Here is a 20,787-nt window from a genome sequence, read left to right on the forward strand (position 1 = left end):
GCGCTCATCTCGCTTTATTGGCTGAGGGAGCCAGCGTACAGCTTCCGGGCCATGTGGCCAGCATGACTAAGCCGCTTCTGGCGAACCAGAGCAGCGCACGGAAACGCCGTTTACCTTCTTGCTGGAGTGGTACCTATTTATCTACTTGCGCTTTGACATGGTTTTGAACTGCTAGGTTGGCAGGAGCAGGGACCAAGCAACGGGAGCTCACCCCGTCATGGGGATTTGAACCGCCGACCTTCTAAGCGGCAAGTCCTAGGCTCTGTGGTTTAACCCATAGCGCCACTCCGTGTCCCCTCTTATACGTACCAGGATCCTAAATTGTAAATTACTTGATATCCTCCTGTGCCTATTTTACAACCCAATCCACACTCAGGCCCCCAGCTGTGCCAGGGTCTGCAAATCAGATAATACGTCATCCTGCCTAGAGTCAAGTGGTAATTGACTCACACTTCTAGAGACAGGGAGTTTTACGTTTAGAGAGACAAAACACCCATTCCATAGAAGGCCACAATTCTATCTCTCCCACCATGCCTCACTGCTGCGTGAACCAGCGTTTGACATACTAAGATTTCCCAACTTCACCCCAGAGGGTTTGCAGCCAAATGCAGAAAGCAGCCAGGAACAGGGAGGCTTTGATGTTAGGCAGGCAGAGGAGAGCCGGCAGCTGCAGAAATCGGCTCTTCCTGACCTTGATGGGCGAGCTGATAAGACAGTAGCTGAGAGCAGCCTAGAACATGGCCAAAGCGCGCTGGAAGCTCAAATGGGCACGGACAGACAAGGAGACAGTTGATCGTAAAAGGAAGCGGCTGGCACTAATCCAATCTCTCCAAGGAGTCGGCGAGTGGGAGGGCTTCTAGATAGGAAGCAAAACAAAGGACACAAGGGGCGTTGTTTCAATATATTATTTAGATACCGGAAGAAGGGCCATCATGTGTAATGACGCTGGAGGCTTTGTTAGAGCCATCCAGAGCTATCTGTTGGTTTTTGCAATAAACCCTCCTTTTTAATTATCTACCCTCACTGTGTTCTCAAGCTGGGAACCTGGACTCGTGACAGAATGACCCTTCTCTAAGTTCTTTGCATTAGTTGGCAAAGGAAGGAGCCGATAACAGAAGAACAACAACAGCTCCCCATGGCCGTGTCGGTGGGTGCAATCGAAAGACAGAACCCGCCTGCAGATCCTTATCAGGTCCTTTGGCAGCAAAATCAGGAGTTGAAGCTGCCGCTAACCAGGTTGGAAGGAGTGTGAGGGGGGCAGTCCAGGCAGCTGATGGAGGTATATGGAAGGCAGACGTCCAAGAGCCTCATAACTCCCCCCCCCCCCGATTTTCAGGAAAGCCTTCAGAGATGTGGCCTTCAAAACAGCCTGCTTGTATTTCCTAAGCCTCCAAGGGCCTGAATTCCATGATGGTAAGGACAGGGTGTCATTCCTCATTAGCCTAGTAGAAGAAGAAGAAGAGGAGTTTGGATTTGATATCCCGCTTTATCACTACCTGAAGGAGTCTCAAAGCGGCTAACATTCTCCTTTCCCTTCCTCCCCCACAAGAAACACTCTGTGAGGTGAGTGGGGCTGAGAGACTTCAAAGAAGTGTGACTAGCCCAAGGTCACCCAGTAGCTGCATGTGGAGGAGCAGAGACGCAAACCCGGTTCACCAGATTACGAGTCCACCGCTCTTAACCACTACACCACACTGGCTCTCAGTAGAGGCAGGGGCTCAGCACTTTGTGACTCCCTGAGGTTAAGCAATGATGAAGTACTTGCCAATTAGGATGCTTTCATAAAAATGATGGGCAGTATTTATCTAGATCCTTTACCGGAAGAGGCACTTGCCCAGAAGCTCATGAGCCTCAAACAGGGAAACCAGACTGTGCCAGCGTTTGGGGTGGATTTTCAGATGTACATCCAGCAAGAGGGATGGGAGAGAAAATCCCTGGTTGCATTATACAAGGAGGGTCTGAATGAGCAGATTATGGATGAACTGGCTGGGATTCCCCTACAGACTACGCTGCAGGGTGATGGGGAAGCCTCCTTGCAGCTAGGACAGAGATTGCAGGAACATGCCAGGGTATGCTGAGGACAGGCAAGAGGACATGATCACTTCCTTCCAAGGTCCCCAGTACTTCCAATTCAAAGACCAATTCCTGCCTATTAGTGAGGATCAGGTCCAATGTAGATGATCTCCTAGCTGCTTCCTTCACCTTATGGGCAATGAAATGATCAGCGAAGCAAATGAATTTGTTGGGGATTATATTCTTGGGAGTGTGTGAATTTCAACAGTTATGCAAAAGCCTCCTCTCAGCCCAATTTAAGGGAAAGATACACCAAAATATAAGAGATGCTTTATCATTTTATTTGTTGCCATGCAAGCAGGTAGATTCTACGACAGCAGAAGGTTTAGAAATGTAGCAGCGAGAGAAAAGAGAAAGAGTCAAACAAAATGAGAGTGTCATGAAGGCACCATTTCAAATGCCTTGCTAGAGATGGCTCCTAGGAGAATAGCTGGACGATGAGTGCAAGGAGTCAACCAGTAGCCCTTGAAGTCAGTACTCATGGTGGTAGAATTATTCCTTGGTCTGTATGCTGTAGACTCCCTGTTTGCATTCAGAGCTTCCCTTGGGGTTCTTCAGCATTTGCATTGCTTAGGATAGCAGCATTTGCAACCACAGCAGGAAGACCCGCAGCACCCGGAACCACAGCAGGGGGAAGAGCAGCAGCAGGGGGAAGAGCAGCATTGCTTGCAACAACAGGGGGAGCAGCAACACTGCTTGCAACAGCCGCAGCCGCAGCAGGGGGTACAGCAGCACTGCTTGCAGCAACAAGGGGAGCAGCCACACTGGCAACAGCAGGACATCTTGAGGGAGAGAAGGAAGCTTGAGCTGCAGGAAATCAAGGGATCACCAGTTAACTAAGTGCTACATCATCAGATGTTTTGAAGACACATTTTACTGGTGCTTTGCATTAAGAGCTGCCTATTTCCTCCTACTCGTGACACAGCTGAAATAATTTCCCTATGTATATGGCAAAGATTCGCTTGTTCTATAAAGCATTGGGGAAACATCTGCCTGCTGTATACTTGAAATATATCATGGGTGAAATATTCCACCTCAGTTGATATGAGAAGAAGTTTACATCTTTAGGGAAGATATTACAGTGGTACCCTGGTTTACAACCTTAATTCGTTCCGGACGTCCGGTTGTAAACTAAAACAGGTTGTAACCCAAGTCATGCTTTCGCCATTGGGGCCTCCCCCCTCCAAAATGTGGTTGTAATTAAAAAAAAGGGTTGTAATCCAAAAAAGGGACACACACTTCCGGGTTTTATATGGTTGTAATCCAAAACAGTTGTAATCCAAAACGGTTGCAAACCAAGGTACCACTGTACTGCCATAAGGAGTCCATTCAACAGCCCAGAGGCAGGGAAAATGGTCAGTCTGCAATAGCACAACTTATGAAAATGCAGCGTCCATCACACAGATATGGTGAAGAGATAATTACATGATCCCATCAGGTAAACCCCAAAGAACCTACAAGGAGTCTGTTATTCAAACCACTTTTCACCTTTGCATTAAAGTACAGTGGTGCCTCGCAAGACGAAATTAATTCGTTCCGCGAGTCTTTTTGTCTTGCGATGTCTTTCGTCTTGCGAAGCACAGTCCGTCCCAACTGCGCCTCTTCAAGCGGCTTTAGGAAAAAAGTGAACAAACTCGCAAGACATTTTCGTCTTGCGAATCAAGCCCATAGGGAAATTCGTCTTGCGAAGCGATGCAAAAACCGAAAAACCCTTTCATCTTGCACATTTTTCGTTTTGCGAGGCATTCGTCTTGCGGGGCACCACTGTATGGCAGTTGAGATGTTGAAATCTGAAACACTAACATAATCCCATTTTGAGACAGTTGACTACTCTGTCCATTTGATTCAGATGCATTTCACAAGACCAGAGCTGGAGTACCTGCTCAGAATATTCGTTTCCCTGCAATGAAGGAAACAAGAAGAATGAATAAATATTTGGAGACAAGCTTACCTTTGTTGACTATAGGAAGTGGTGTGTGGATGTTGGATCCAGAGAGTGAATGAAGAACTCCAGGATTGTGGTCCTTTTATATGGCTCTGTGAACCCTTCCGCAAGCCATAAGGCTCTACTCATGAATGAGAAGCTCTACATTAAACCTTGACATTGGCCTCCACCACACATTATTAGCTGGTGCGTGATCTGTGACTGTATTCACAACCCCTATTATTTATCTATATAAATACAGAAAAAATTAAAACTGCATTCTGGAAACACTGTAATTCTCAGCCTGGATTAAAGGGTGAATGGTAGCAGTTGCCCATGTTATTATTTAATATGTAGCTTTAACAAATGTTCATTACAGTACAAAATTAATTGCTAGACGAATGCAAAACATTTGGGCTATATCTAATGACTGTTTTCCAGCTTTCAATCACCCAGAAAGAACATGACAGCCTAATTTGTACCAGACATCTGAGCTGTGTAAAAGCAATTGGCTTGTATTCAGGTGAGTTCTACTTAGAGAAGGCCCACTGAAATTAACAAACCTAAGTTAGCCATTTCTATGGAGTTTAATGGGCTTGCTCGGAATATGACTTGCAGTGGCTGCTACCCAGTGACCTTAAAACAACTATAATTTTAAATCATTGTTTAATTAATGTCACTTTATACATTCTATGAGGTTGTACTAAGAAAGAATGGCCTAAATGTTGTGTCCACAGGTAAAGAGTCTGAAAACTAAATCCCTTAGGCACCAGATCTTTCACAGAAGCCCATATGATGCCTGTTCTTCTGAACATATTTGATTTCAAGCAATCCCATAAGTGCCCCCTTTGGACAGAAGGGAGAATTAGAGTGTTGCTACTGCAGAATAGCCTTCATCACCTGACTTTTAAAAGGAAGGATGTGGACACAGTCAAGGATCACGCACCAGATGATTGTGTGGTAGAGGCCCATATTAAGGTTTAATGAAGACCTTGTCATCATTGTGTGGTTCATAATTGCTTGCGGAAGGGTTCACAGAGGTGTATATAAAGGCCCCCATTCAGGAGTTCTTCACTCATTCACTGGATCCAACATCCACACCAAATCTGACAACTGAAAAAAGGTATGTTCTGTCCCACTATCTCTTCATTTTTTTGGTTCCAGGAGAGGTATGGTCTTGAGGATGTAGTCTAGCAGCTCTGGTTTTTCAATGCAACTTGCTCACTATTTATCTTACTCTTGGTGACAAATCTTGGTCTCCTGCCACATGGGGAGGTGTGCATGGAGAAAAGCGTGATTTCTTAGATGCTAATTCAAATTCAAAATTTACTTCTCTCTTGGGCATGTAGAATGCAAGATCTCAAACAGGTCTTCTGGGTACACCATTCCTTATAGAACATGGCAGGGGGTTGGACTCGATGACCCTTGTGGTCTCTTCCAACTCTATGATTCTATGTCTTTATACATTCATAAAGAAGCTAAGATCTTGCCTTCAGGCCTCAGGTTTGTCAGAATTTTAGGACTAGAATGTTTGCCTACTATTGTCTTGCACAGGATCTAAAATAGGTTTGGGGTTTTTCTGACCAAGGACACATTTCAAATTGATCTACAGCTATAATGGTTAAATGTAATTCACCTGTCAGAAATGTATGTTTTGAGGAAACCAGCAGGGCCTGTGGCTCCCGATGGAGAAGGAGGTGGTTCCTGAACAGTCTGTTGTGCAATTCCTGAAATGGCACAGCACACCTGAACGGAGCAAGAATCAAGGATAAACGTGCTAGATAAGCAGAAGGGTACTGATGCATAGCCAAGACAATACTGCATCCCATTTTGCTAACGAAACTGTAGTTTTAGGATCACTCAGAGGGAAACATGATGTGAAAATCATGTCTTTTCTAGTCACCTGAATGCAGAGCATCTGTCTACAGTGTTTTAATATGCATGAGGACGTTGTGTTTACTTAATGGGGAATCCCTTCTTTCTTTCAGCTCCGCCTTCCCTCTCCACCGCTAAGATGTCCTGCTGCTCCAATTGTTGCTGCTCTCCCAGCTGCTGCCCCTGCTGCTGTTGCTGCACTCCCAGCTGTTGCTGCACTCCTTGCTGCTGCTGCACTCCCAGCTGTTGCTGCACTCCCAGCTGTTGCTGCACTCCTTGCTGCTGCTCTTCCCCCTGCTGCTGCAACTCTTGTGGCTGTGGTTCCTGTGGCTGTGGTTCCTGTTGCTGCTATCCTAAGCAAGGCTGTTGCTGAGGAATTTTCAGTGAAGTGTTGTGAGCTGCTGCCTCCTCCATGCTGGCGGAGTCCTTGGATTAATCTGTTCCTGTGCCTTAAGTGTATTCCTGCCTCCTTCTTCAACCCTTCATTCTTCTCATCTCCTTCTTACTTTGCTTTGTTTTCCTTCAAGGAGGCATGCCAGTTGCCTTCTCTTTATCATCATGGTGGTCCTGGGTGCCATTCTCTTTTCATCTCTTTGAATAACTCCACTGTGGAGAAAATAATCTATGTATACAGCAGTTAATAAAAATTCTAAAGCATAGTACAGAGTCTTGTGTTCCTTTGCCTTGAGATGGGGAATGTGTCATAGATCACTGCATAAGTCATCTGCTTTGCAAACATCTCCTGATGAAGGGCTGCTGGACTAGAAAGAATCAGAAGCTGAGCTCTTGAGGAGGACATCTCCATCTCACATACAATATTGGGAAATGGGCCATAGTTCATTGGAAGGGCCCATGTATGACACATATAACATCCCAGGTTCACTAGCTGTTATCTCTCCTTGAATAAATGGATGTAGGAAAACCCAGTAGCAACAAGACCCATTGTCTGAGATCTGGTGTTGGAACACTAAAATCTGATTTAATTGATGTATAGTAGGGATTTCCTGATAGGCACAATCTGCAGGAGGCTCTCTCTTGCAAATCATTCTTTAGTGGTGCCTCACTTCATAGGGAACTTCATGGTGAGTTGAAGCAAGAGCCCTTTGTCTCAGAGCCCTGGAAGAAAAATGCTAGATCAGACAAAAATGGGGATCCTTAGATCTAACCTATGGTAATAGTAGTGTGAGGGACATGGCTGAATCGAACACCTGGGAAGAGTCTGACTGTGGAGATGAAGGAATGCCACAGTCGGACTCTCGAGATGAGGCATTGCAGCCACAGACACAGCAGGAGTAGGTTAATTCAGCCCCCCTTTATCAAGAGTTCCCAGACTCAGATAGAGCAGCAGACTCGGAAAGCTTGCAGTCAGAGGGAGGGGAGGAGATAGATGACATTGAGGAATTTGCTATGCAACCGGGAGGTAGGCAATATTTAGAGGGATCTTCGTTTGATAGCGGGGGGGGGAGGGGGAGTTCACCCACCTTCTCCCCAAACCAGAAGAGCTGAAGGGTTAAAATGCAACAGAAGTACAAGAGAAGAAGGCCTGGACTTTGGCGCCCTTCGTTCTGAGAAAGGGGCGGAGACTCAGAGTGACCAACTCATAGCTAAGAGCAGCAGGCTTGGAGCCATGCTCTGGATGTTAGTTGTAAATAAACGTGCCATGAACCTGCCAGAGACTCATTAATTCTTATTGGAGCTTGCTTGCCTGCCTGAGATCATTACAAGTAGTAGCCGTAGCAGCAGTATTAATAAATGTTTACAATGATTTTGTTTATTAAGAAGGAGAGAGTCCATGGCCACAGGAATCCAATGCCAGATGTTCTGAGCAGGCTGAGGAATCAATAAGCTCTCAGTTCTAATACAACTGGGGATTTGAGACTGGCGATTAGGCCACCAGGATATTGTAGGATTCCAACTCCCAGCAGCCATTGCCAGAATGGCCAGTGATAAAGGATGGTGGGAATTGTAATCCAGAAACATCTGGAGGGGCCACACATTCCTCATCTGTGCTTAAGGTCCTGGATTGACCGAGCAACTCATGTGTTGTCCATTCATCCCTATGGGTGCCATTTTGGCTAGGCGGTGAGAATTACAAGGTTAACTACAAAGAAACAGCTCTAATGAAGGGTGTGTGCACAGTCAACACCAGATGATGTTGTAGTCGTCTTCTTCTCTGGAAGGGTCAGGCTGGGGAGGCAGCCTCCACCATTCCTCCCCTGCTCAGCTGCTGACACTCTGTCACAGAACCTTGAAGGACAAAATAAATGTCCTGATGGATCAGACTTAGGTATGGGTGAGTCTATCTAGTTTAGCAGCTGGTATCCCACAGTGTCCAAACAGATGTTTCCTGTTTTCTGAGGGGTGTTGTGTGTGAGTGTGTAGAAGTGTGCCAGTTACAGATAGGTAGCCGTGTTGGTCTGCCATAGTCAAAACAAAAAAAATTCCTTCAAGTAGCACCTTAAAGACCAACTAAGTTAGTTCTTGGTATGAACTTTCGTGTGCATGCACACTTCTTCAGATACACTGAGTGTATTAGAAGTGTGCCGTTATCCTTTTTATTGATGCCATGAGAAACAATATAAATGAATCAGAGTGTATTTGCAAGCTTTTGTTTAGTCCACAAACATTACTTAATTTCGTTATTTATTGAAATATTGTGTTTCTGTTTAAATGTATTGAAGTCATTTGCATAATTAACTGCATTAGTTTTTGGCCATAGCAGAAAGATGAAGAACAGAATAATGGAAGCTGAACTGTGGAAGAATGGAAACAGTGACTGTGACTAACTATTCATGTGGCAAATATCTGTCTCCATACATCACTAGATACAACCTAGTAGCAGCATTAATAATATATATTTTTAGCAGTGATGGATATATTTATTAAGAGAGAGCAAGCACATGAGCAGAAAAATCCAATGCCAGATGTTCTGAGCAGGCTGAGGAATCAATAAGCTTTCAGTTCTGAAATAAATTCATAGGGTTGGGATTGGGAATTGGGCCACCAGGGTATTGTAGGATTCCAGCTCCCATCAGACCTTGCCAGAATGGCCAGCAATAAAGGATGGTGGGAATTGTAGTCCAGAAACATCTGGAGGGGCCACACATTCCTCATCTGTGCCTAAGGTCCTGGACTGACCGAGCAACTCATGTTGTCTATCCATCCCTATGAGTGCCATTTTGGCTAGGGGGTGAGAATTACAAGGTTAACTACAAAGAAACAGCTCTAATGAAGGGTGTGCGCACACTCAAGGATCATACACCAGATGATGTTGTAGTGGAAGCCAATGCCGTGTTTTAATGGAGACATGAGCATTCTTGAGTAATGGCTCACTACTAGGGGAAGCAGTCGCAGAGCTGCATAAGAAGGTCCCCCACCTGGTAGTTCTTCACTCACTCAGAGAATGCCATATTGAATCTTGTTTCTCATACTAGACAACAAGGTTAGCTGTATGACATCACTTATGCAAATAATTGAGATATTAGTGAATCAAAGGACAATCCCAGACTCACAGCTGTGATGGACAGAGTGAGACAAGGTCCCAAGGAGGTCTATCAAAAGCTCGTCTTTTGCCAAGGGTCTCGTGATTGCTGCAAAGAAAGCTAGGATATCCCACTGAGGTATGGATTCATTTAGGACCCCAGTGTTTATGAACTTAGAGTATAGTTCAGTTCCTAGTGGGAGGCAGAATTCATATATATGGTTGAAGAAATCCATGGGCTAAAAGAGGAGATCTTGGAGGAGGAGGGGTGATCAAATCAGTTGCTATCTTCAATGTTATCAAAATACATTAGCCTGGATCCACAAGTAGCACTCAAAATGATGCACTTCAAAGTATAATCTCTTTCCTTTCATAGCCATCCAATCAACGAGGTTTGCAGGAGAGAGTCTCATGCAACTACCACCTATCAGGAAATCCCTACTACACACCAATTTAATCAGGTTTTTAGTGTTCTGATTTTAGAACTCCTTCCTGCTACACACCAGACAGGTGCCTCTGATGGAGATCTGTCCTAGACTTCAGTCAAAGGGAATTGCTTCTCCCCATTCTCATTACATCCATTTGCTCAGGGAGAGATAAGATCCACTATCCTGTAATATGACATATGGTATGTACAGTTGCCCATGGTTTTTTATATTGATTTTGCTGTAAAAATGTGTGAGATTACGATGTTGTATTTATTTGCATTACCTACAGCCTGTTCTACTGATGAAGCCTAGGATGGCGAAACAAGGCTAATATTCCGGAAATCCTTGTCTTAGACTCTGTGAAAGGATTCTGTGGAACTGTAACAACCTTCATGTGGATTATTGGACTCTATGAACAGACAGGTGGAATAGACACTTATACATGTATGGGCCTTTTGCATGAACTGACCAGAGAATGAACTGATCCACAGGGTCTTCTGCTTTTTTTGTTGAACTTTATGAGACTTTCGTTGGAATCTACAATTTGATCCAATGAATAGTATACCTTATTTATTCAAAAGTACAGCTGGTTAGGTCTTGTGTGTTTATCAAGGAGAGATACTGGCTAGTGATCCTTGGATGTTACATGTGTATCAGGGCCTGGCTAGATAAGGAGGAATGGTGGGAGGCTACAGCCAGCGGGAAAAGGACCCCCCCACCAGGGGAACATCAGAGGTGGAAGCCTCTGAGCCAGGACAATGATAGTGGGATACAGGACAGTTCAGAGAAAGAAGGGGAACAGACAGGCTGGAGGCTGAGCAAGCCACAGTTTTACGTTAGAGTAAGGCAGCTGAGGAGGAGGAGGGGCTCAGGCTGTGACAGATCCACAGCAACCTGCCAGTTCCACTATTTTCCTCTCTCCTCTCCTGGTCTCCAAGAATGAGGAGGATGTTACATGAGCAGAACGAAAGGCACAGAGAACCTCTCCTCAAATGCGTTTGTGATGGTTAGGAAGGCAGCTGGCTGGGGAAGAGGCATAGGAGGCTCAGATTATCAGTTCTGGCAACTGTTTCATCAGGCTAGTCCTGCCAGTGGAGATCTCTTGTTTGTGTTTCATATCTCGAATTGAGAATTAACTTTACTGATCCTCTCTGAGTCCCAGTGCTGAACCACAGCTGAACCCGCCCTGACAGGGTGCGATGCATGTGCTCTCCCAATGAGATATGGCCCACTTCCCAATATTGTATGTGAGATAGAAATATGCTCCCCAGGAGCTCAGCCATTGAACTTTTCTAGACTGGGAGCTCTTCAGCTGGAGATACTTAGAGAATACAAAGCTGATCACCTATTTGGGGATCTATGCCGTATTCTGCATCTAAAGGCAAAGGAATACAACAAGGCTATGTACCATGCTTTAGAATTTTTATTAATTGCCACAGGGAAAGGTTTTCTTTTCACAGAGGAGTTATTCAAGGAGATGAAAGGAGAGTGACTCCCTAGACAACCAAGGTGATAAAGAGAAGACATCTGGCATGTCTCCTTGAAGGAAAACAAAGCAAAGTAAGAAGGAGATGAGAAGAGTCCAGGGTTGTAGAAGGAGGCAGGAATAAACTTAAGGCACAGGAAGAGATGAATCCAAGGAGTCCACCAGCATGGAGGAGGCAGCAGCTCTCAACCCTTCACTGAACTTCTTCAGCAGCAGCCTTGCTTAGGATAGCAGCAACAGGAACCACAGCCACAACAGCCACAACCACAGGAACCACAGCCGCAAGAGTTGCAGCAGCAGGGGGAAGAGCAGCAGCAGCAAGGAGTGCAGCAACAGGAAGGACAGCAGCAGCAGCAGGGGCAGCAGCAGCACTTGCAGCAGCAGGGAGAGCAGCAACAATTGGAGCAGCAGGACATCTTAGCGGTGGAGAGAGAAGGTGGAGCTGAAAGTATTCAAGGGATTTCCCATTAAGCAAGCACAATGTCCTCATCCATATTAAAAACACTGTAGACAGATGCTCTGCATTCAGGTGACCAGAAAAGACATGATTTCCACATCATGTTTCCCTCTGAGTGATCCTAAAAGTACATTTTGGTTAGCAATATTCCAACATTTCTGCTGGGATGCAGTGTTGTCTTGGCTATGCATCTCTACCCTTCTGCTTATCTAGAGCATTTATCCTTGATTCTTGCTCAGGTCAGGTGTGCTGTGCCATTTCAGGAATTGCACAACAGATTGTTCAGGAACCACCTCCTTCTCCACTGGGAGCCACAGACCCTGCTGGTTTCCTCATGAACACACATGTTTGAAAGATGAATTATATTCAACCATTATAGTTGTAGATCAATATGAAATGTGTGATTGGTCAGAAAAACCCCTGTCCCGCCCCCCATTTTAGATCCTGTGCAAGACGATAGTAGGCAAATTTCTAGTCCTAAAATGCTGAGAGAATTGAAGCCTGAAGGCAGGATCCTAGCTTCTCTGAGAATGAGTTAAGGCATGTTTTGTATCCAGAAGACCTTTTTGAGATCTTGAATTCCTTGTGTCCAAGAGATTCTTGAATTTGAATTAGCATCTAAGAAATCATGCTTTTGTCCACGTACAACTCCCCATGTGGCAGGAGGCCAAGATTTGTCACCAAGAGTAAGATAAATAGTGAGCAAGATGAAGTGAAAAACCAGAGCTGTTAGACTACATCCTCAAGACCTCAAGCTCTCCTGAAATCTAGGGTACCAAAAGAATGAAGAGATAGTGGGACAGAACATACCTTTTTCAGTAATAAGAACTGGTGTGGATGTTGGATCCAGTGAGTGAGTGAAGAACTCCTGAATGGGGGGCCTTTATATACACCTCTGTGAACCCTTCCGCAAGCAATTATGAATCACGCAATGATGACAAGTTCATCTACCACACAATCATCTGGTGCGTGATCCTTGACTGTGTCCACATTCTTCCTTTCTGAAGTCAGGTGATGAAGGCTATTCTGCAGTAGTAACACTCTAATTCTCCCTTCTGTCCAAAGGGGGCACTTATGGGATTGCTTGAAATCAAATATGTTAGGATGAACAGGCATCAGATGGGCTTCTCTCAAAGATCTTATGCCTGGATTGAAACCACTGCTAGTCACACTCAGAGCAGGCCCATTAAAGTCCATAGAAATGGCTAACTTAGGTTTGCCTACTCTAAGTAGAACTCAGCTGGATGCAAGCCAATTGCTTTTGTATGGTTCAGATGTCAGGTGAAAATTAGGCTGTGGAGCCCAAGTGTTCGTCTAGCAATTATTTTTTACTGTAATGAACATTTGTTAAAGCTACATATTAAATAAAAACATGTGCAACTTCTATCATTCACTGTCCTGCTCAGCTCCTTAAAAAATAAAAATAAATAATAAATGGCACATGCTATTGACATCTGCTCATTGCTGATAAATATGTGTTATGAGGATCAAATTCCAAGACCTGGGAATACAATCGTCAGGTGCTTTGAGCTTGAGGCAGGAAGTACAGTCAGAAGATCTGGAGAATTTTTCCTGGCTAAAAACACAACAGTGCAGGGTCTCAATGAGAAGCTCTCATTATTTCCGTTCATCATAGCATAATTGTTTTAAAACAAATCCCATAAGTGCCCCTTCATCTGGCCTGAGTTTTTCCAGAATGCAGTTTAAATTTTTTCTGTATTTATATAGATAAATAATAGGGGTTGTGAATACAGTCACAGATCACGCACCAGCTAATAATGTGTGGTGGAGGCCAACGTCAAGGTTTAATGTAGAGCTTCTCATTCATGAGTAGAGCCTCATGGATTGTGGAAGGGTTCACAGAGCCATATAAAAGGACCACAATCCTGGAGTTCTTCATTCACTCTCTGGATCCAATATCCACACACCAATTCCTATAGTCAACAAAGGTAAGCTTGTCTCCAAATATTTATTCATTCTTCTTGTTTCCTTCATTGCAGGGAAACGAATATTCTGAGCAGGTACTCCAGTGGCTCTGGTCTTGCAAAATCATTCTGAACGGAACGCACACAGTCGATATCAGTCTCAAAACTGGATTTTTTTTAGTGTTTCAGATTTCAGCATCTCAACTGGCATATTTTATTTCATAATGCTAAAGTGTTTTGTATAACTGACTTTTTATAGGTTCGTTGGCATGGTAAAGGCCAAAGTAGATGGTACCATCGAATTATCTCTTCACCATATCTGTTTCATGGATTTGCAATTTTTAGTTCTGAGGACTGACCATTTAAGCCGTCTTTGGGCTGTTAACTGGAGTCCTCAGGGCAACCATGAAGTAGTGATTTCCCTGGAGATAATAACTTTTTCACATATCATCTGAAGAATATTTCATGCATTTTAGATACATAGATATATATAATAATTGATGTCAGCAGCATAAAAAATGTAACAGATAGATATAACCAGCCCGTATGCATCCAGCTAAGGTAGAATCTGGATTTCCTCTAGGCTGTTGTTTATTTTATACTTGAGGAAACCTCTGAGATCCCCTTAACACAGAAAGCAAAATAGTCCTGGATTTACAATGAAGGCCGAATCACTATTGAATTCTTGGTTGGAGAAATTGGTCCATTTCAGCATTCATCAGGCAGATGTTTCTCCCATGCTTTATACAGCAAGCAAAACTTAGTTGAATATAGGGAAATTATTTCAGCTGTGTCACAAGAAGGAGGAAAGGGTGTGAAATAGGCAGCTCTTAATGCAAAGCACCAGTAAAATGTGTCTTCAACACATCAAACAATGTGGTGCTTAGTTAACTGGTGATCCCTTGATTTCCTGCAGCTCAAGCTTCCTTCTCTTCCTCAAGATGTCCTGCTGTTGCAAGTGTTGCTGTTCCCCCTGTTGCTGCAAGCAGTGTTGCTGCTCCCCCTGCTGTTGCTGCAAGAAGTGTTGCTGCTCCCCCTGTTGCTGCAAGCAGTGTTTCTGCTCCCCTTGCTGCTGCTGTTCCCCCTGCTGTGGTTCCGGGTGCTGTGGGTCTTCCTGCTGTGGCTGCAAATGCTGAAGAACCCCAAGGGGAGCTCTGAATGCAAACAGGGAGTCTACAGCATACAGTCCAATGAACAATCCCACCATCAGGAGCTCTGGCGTCAAGGCTGCTGGTTGACTGCTTGCACTCATCTTCCTGATTCACTCGGCCATTCTCTAACAAGGAAGACATTTGAAATGTGTGTGACTCTCTTTTCCTCGCTCTTTTCTATCTCTGCTACATTTCTGAACCTTCTGCTATTGTAGAATCTACCTGCTCTCATGGCAACAAATAAAATGATAAAGCATCTCTTATAGTTTGGTGTATCTTTCCCTTAAATTGGGGTGAGAGGAGACTTCTGGATAACTGTTGAAACTGTCACACTCCCAAGAATATAATTCCCAACAAATTCCTCACATTTCTTCACTAATCATTTCATTGCCCAGAAGGTGAAGGAAGCAGCAAGGAGATTATCTATATTGGAACTGGTCCTTACCAACTGGCAGGAATTCATCATTGAATTAGAAGTACTGGGGACCTGGGAAGGAACTGATCATGTCTTCTAGGGTTTCATGATACAGAGACATGGGAAATCTGGATGTATTTGAAAATGGGTGAGATCCAATGGTCAGAAAAACTCAAAGAGAAGGGAATCCAAGAGGGATGGGAGTTTCTTAAAGGCGAAATATTGAAGGAACAAAGACAGAGAATACCAACAAGTTCCATACAATTGCAGACTATTCCAACAAGAAAGAAAAGTTGGAGTCCTCTAAAGAAATCAGTGGCTTATAGATGAAATTTCACAAGGGCATATCTGCTAAATGGAGGAAATGAGAAATCATGAAGGAAGGGTATACACCAGTAGCCAACAGTTGCAGGATGACGGTCAGGCAAGCAAAAGTTCCAAATGACTTCAGTCTTGCAAGAGGGAAAGAAATAATAAAAGAGGTTTCTTCAGCTAAGTTTGAAGCAAGAGGAAGAACAAGCAAGCCATATGTCCTCTGGGTGAAGAGGACAAAAAAAAATGCTATTGGGCGAAGGAGGTGAAATTGTTCAACCCCTACATTGTCCCTCTCTTCACTTATTATTAAAGCAGAACCTAACCTGGTGACAACAGGATAAAAGGTGCAAGGAAGAAACTGCAGCCTCAGGTAGGAAAAGAGGTGGCAAAGGAACACCTAGCTACTTTAAATGGATTCAAATTGGCAAGGCCTGATGAGGTGCGCCCAAGGGTACCAAAGGAGCTTACAGATATTAACCACAGAGCCTCTGTCCATAATTTTTGAGAATCCATGGAGGAAACATGAGGTGCCTGCAGACTGGACAAGGGCAGATGCTGTTCCCATCTTCAAACAGTTTGTATGTGGGGAGAAGACTCACGTAGCTACAGACTGGTCAGCTTGACATCAATACCAGGAAAGATTATAGCACGGATAATTAAACAGTTGGCCTATGAGCACATAGAAAAGGATGCTGTGATTACTAAGACTCAACATGGATTTCTCAAAATATTGTTCATACCAGATGAATCTCAATTCTTTTTTTTGATAGATTTACCAGCTTGGTGGATGACAGGGCTGCTGCAGAAATAGTGTACATTGATTTAGCTAAGGCTTTGGACAAAGTCCCCCATGGCAGTTGTAGTGTTTTGATGATGGGATGGAGATGGAGAACCTGCCACCAGAAATTCATAGAATAATAGAATCATAGAATTGGAGGAATCATAGAATTGGGAGGAAACCCCAAAGGGCATTTAGGAAGGAAGGATTGTAGCTCTGTGATAGAGCATCTATTTTGCATGCAGAAAAGTCTAAGTTCATCTCCGGAGAGCTGATGCCAGTCAGTGTCCATCTTATAATGAAATGCCTTCATGCAAAATGGGTAAATTATTGGAATTTTGAGAGTATTTTGTTTGCTTGTTAAATAATTGAAGGATGGAGGGATATTGAGGCTGATTTGAACTAGTAGCCATTTGAGTCTACTTATCCTCAGCCTACCAGATAAATTCCCAGCCTCCTATCAGTTGGGGTAGTGTACGATCATGTGTGTATTTGTGTGTGTTTTACCTTTCATTGTCTAAAAGCTGACTGCTGGAATATCTCAGAGAAGAAGAAGGTCTTCATGCAGTGCATAGCTAAAACAATGAAAGGTGCTCCCACGGGAGGCTGTGTTGACCACCAACCTAGATGGCTTTAAAGCAGGAGTTGACATATTCATGGAGGCGGAATTTCCCAGAGCTATGAACCACAATGGCTGTGCAATGTCTCCAAGTTTTAGGCAGTAATGGTTCTTAATACCAGTTGCTGGAAACCACAGTGCTCTTGTGTTTGTGTTCTGATTGTGTGCCATAGGCCAGGGGTGGCCAGCTCCCAAGAGACTGTGATCTACACACAGAGTAAAAAAGTGGCAGTGGGGTTGAGGTCAAAGTTGTTGAGTTTTTTAAGGGAGAAGGTAAAATGTTGAGCTTTTTTTAGGGGAGCCACAGTTGTTCAGAGTCTTTTGGGGGAGCCAGTGATCTACCACAGATATCCAGTGATCTACTGGTAGATTATGATCTACCTGTTGGACATGCCTGCTATAGGCATCTGGCTCGCCATTGTGAGGACAGGATGCAAGACCAGACAGGCCATTGATTAGATTGAGCAAGCTCTTCTTAGAATCATGGAATCTTAGAGTTAGAAGGGAGCCAAGGGTCACCATGTCCAACCCCATGTTTGTATGTTCTTAAATTACCTGGAACACAGTCATAAGGACAGAAGTAGACCGCTCCAAATGACCCCTCCAGAAGAATAGACCAACTAGTTTCTTCCACTACCAAACAGTTTCCTACAGTGACTCCATTGAGATGTCTTCAGGAAGAATGCAAGCACAGGTTGGAAGTGAGCAACACTGCTGCTCAAGACTTTCCTAACTGCAGATGTCAGTGGTTGAACCTTACAGAACAGTTGCTCTGCTATTGCTTCTATACCATATATGTGAATGGTCCAATGATATGGTTGGTCCACCTACCCCAGAATCATCTACCTGCATCATCTTGGAGTAGTCCTTCAATAACTCAAGCAGCAGTGCATTTTCCCCAACCCCCCTGGATCATTCAATGCCATAGATTGGGGTAGGGTATGGTGTACATTGAAAGTAGTGCTGCTCACACACATTGAGCCTCCCCTCAATTCAATTTAAGGTGAAGATAAAAAAAGACTTTAGGAGATTGTTTGCCATTTTATTAGTTGTCATGCAAGCAGGTACATTGTACAATAAAAGAAGAATTAGAAATGTAGAAGAGAGAGAAAGAGAAAGAGTCACACACATTGAGAGAGTCATGATGACACCATGGGAAATGCCTCGTTAGAGATGGCTCCTAGGAGAACATCCAGGTGAGTCAAAGAGTGCAGAACTAAAAGAGGAGAAGAAGACACAACTTGAGGATTAAACACATTCCAGAGAGATATATAGTCTGAATGTGAGGAATCAAGCAGTAGCCCTTGCAGTCAGTACTCATGGTGGTGGGATTATTCAATGGACTATCAATTGTAGATTCCCTGTAAACATTGAGAGCTTCCCTTGGGGTTCTTCAACATTTGCCTTGCTTAGGATAGCAGCATTTGCAGCCACAGCAGGAAGAGCCACAGCACCCGGAACCACAGCAGGGGGAAGAGCAGCAGCAGGGGGAAGAGCAGCATTGCTTGCAACAACAGGGGGAGGAACAACACTGCTTGCAACAGCTGCAGCCACAGCAGGGGGAGCAGCAGCACTGCTTGCAGCAGCAAGGGGAGCAGCCCCACTGGCAACAGCAGGACATCTTGAGGAAGAGAAGGAAGCTTGAGCTGCAGGAAATCAAGGGATCACCAGTTAACTAAGTGCTACATCGTCTGATGTGTTAAAGACATATTTTACTTTTCATTAATCACTGCATATTTCACATACCTTTTCTCCTACTCGTTAGGGAGCTGAAATTATTTGCCTATATTACACAAAGATTTGTGTGTCATATAAAATATGGGAGAAATGTCTGTCTGTTGAGTGCACCTTCAGACTAAATCCTAGCCATTTCCCACTTTATCTAAAAAGAAACTCAGATTTGTCCCCCCATTACAAAAGCAATTGGCCCTACAAACAATCTTGATTCTCTCACAGCTCAATACATGTGACGTGCCCTGGTTATTTGCAGGTGTCACCTTTTTATGTTGTAGGTATCAGTAATTTTGATGTATACTTGAAATATATCATGGGAGGAATATTCCTCCTCAGTTGATACGAGAAGAAATTTATATCTCTAGGGAAGTCATTACTATAATAAGGACTCCCTTCAGCAGCCCAAAGGCAGGGGAACTGGTCAGTCCTCAAAACTACAACTTATGAAAATGTAGCATCCATCACACAGATTTGTTGAAGAGATAAATAGATGATCCGATCAAGTAAAACCCAAAGAACCTGCAAGGAGTCTGTTATTTAAAACAGCATGGATCTATGTATTAAAATATGCCGGTTGAGATGCTGAAATCTGAAATGCTAACAGAATCCAAATTGGGAGAGTGTTGGCCCCTCTGTTCATTTGATTCAGATGCATTTCACAAGACCAGAGTCACTGGCCTCCCTCAAACCTTCAGCTCCCCTGCAATAAATAGGAAGAATGCATAAATATTGGAAATGAGCTTACCTTTGTTCAGTATAGGAGGTGCTGTGTGGATATTGGATCCAGTGTGTTGATGAAGTATTCCAAGAATGTGGATCTTTTTATATACCTCTGTCAACCCTTCACAATCCATGATGCACAACTGAAGAATTAAATGGTCTGCATTAAACCTTGATGCTGCCCCACACCGTCATCTGGGGCATGACCTCTGACTGTATTCACAACCCCCCTTTTTAAAAGTATATGATTAAAACTGTATTCTGGAAACACTGTAATTCTCAGCCCTGATTAAAGGGGCAGTTATGGGACTGTTTTTAAAAACAATTATGCTGAGATGAATGGGTGCCATGGGAGTTTCTCATCGTGATCCAACACCTTCTTTTACCAGGAAATACCGTCGGATCTTCTGACTCTACCTCCCTCCCCAAGCTCAAAGGATCTGACGTTTGGATCCATGGGACGTTATTTGATCCTCATAACACATATTTATCAGCAATGAGCAAACAGGAATAGCATTTCCCATCGTTTTGTGGCTGTTTGGTTAGCTTAGCAGGAGGGTGAACAATAGCAGTCCCATTTTTAAAAATTTTATATGTGGCTTTCACATATGTTTACTACAGCAAAAAATAAGTGCTAGATTACTGCAGTACATTTGGGTTACCTCTGATGCCTGTCTTCCAGGATTCTGTCACACAGAAAGCATATCACAGCCTAATTTGCACCAGACATCTGAGCCATGCAAAAGTAATTGGCATGTATCCAGAAGTTCGACTTAGAGTAGTAGCGCTGAAATGAATAAACCAAAGTCAGCCATGTCTATGAACTTTAATGGGCCTGCCCTGAGTACATGTTGCATGCTGTACACAGAAAGAATGTCCTAAAGGTTGTGTCCATGGGTCAACAATCAAAAAGTAACACCCTATTGCATCAGATCTCAGAGAGAAACACATATGATGCCTGTTCATCTGAACATAATTGATTTGAAGCAATTCCATAAGTGCCCCCTTTGGACAGAACTGGGAATTACAGTGTTGCAACTGCAGAATAACTTTAATCACCTGCCTTTAAAATGGACGGATGTGGACAGAGTCAAGAATCATGTACCTGATGATTGTGTGGTAGAGGACTTTTAATAAAGACCTCATCATCATTGAGTCGTGCATAATTGCTTGTGGAAGGATTCACAGAGGTGTATATAAAGGCCCACCATTCAGGAGTTCTTCACTCACTCACTGGATCCAACATCCACACCAAATTTTATTGCTGAAAAGGGTATGTTCTGTCTTCATTCTTTTGGTTCCTTTGATTTCAGGAGACCTTCAGGTCTTGAGGATGTAGTCTAACAGCTCCAGTTTTGCAATGAAACTGGTTCACTATATTTCTTATTCTTGGTGAACAATCTTGT

General features: G+C 43.8%; 4 long non-coding RNA genes across 4 annotated transcripts in view; 2 read left to right on the forward strand and 2 right to left on the reverse strand.

The window, feature by feature from the left end:
* The window catches only part of LOC309358747, a 50,008-nt gene that overhangs the window by 19,505 nt on the left and 9,716 nt on the right, over window positions 1-20,787 (forward strand). The window lies entirely within an intron of this gene.
* LOC309358753 lies at window positions 2,334-4,118 on the reverse strand. Its single transcript, XR_014163557.1, has 2 exons — window positions 4,025-4,118; window positions 2,334-2,880 (listed from the first exon to the last, which is right to left on the reverse strand). It is a non-coding gene; the product is annotated as an uncharacterized lncRNA (long non-coding RNA).
* Window positions 13,484-14,782, forward strand: LOC309359472. The gene is made up of 3 exons (XR_014163851.1): window positions 13,484-13,673; window positions 13,839-13,908; window positions 14,566-14,782. It is a non-coding gene; the product is annotated as an uncharacterized lncRNA (long non-coding RNA).
* Window positions 17,949-19,448, reverse strand: LOC309358791. The gene is made up of 2 exons (XR_014163604.1): window positions 19,407-19,448; window positions 17,949-18,573 (listed from the first exon to the last, which is right to left on the reverse strand). It is a non-coding gene; the product is annotated as an uncharacterized lncRNA (long non-coding RNA).

This window comes from Podarcis melisellensis, assembly GCF_964234715.1.
Source record: "Podarcis melisellensis genome assembly, chromosome: 16".
NCBI lineage: Eukaryota > Metazoa > Chordata > Lepidosauria > Squamata > Lacertidae > Podarcis > Podarcis melisellensis.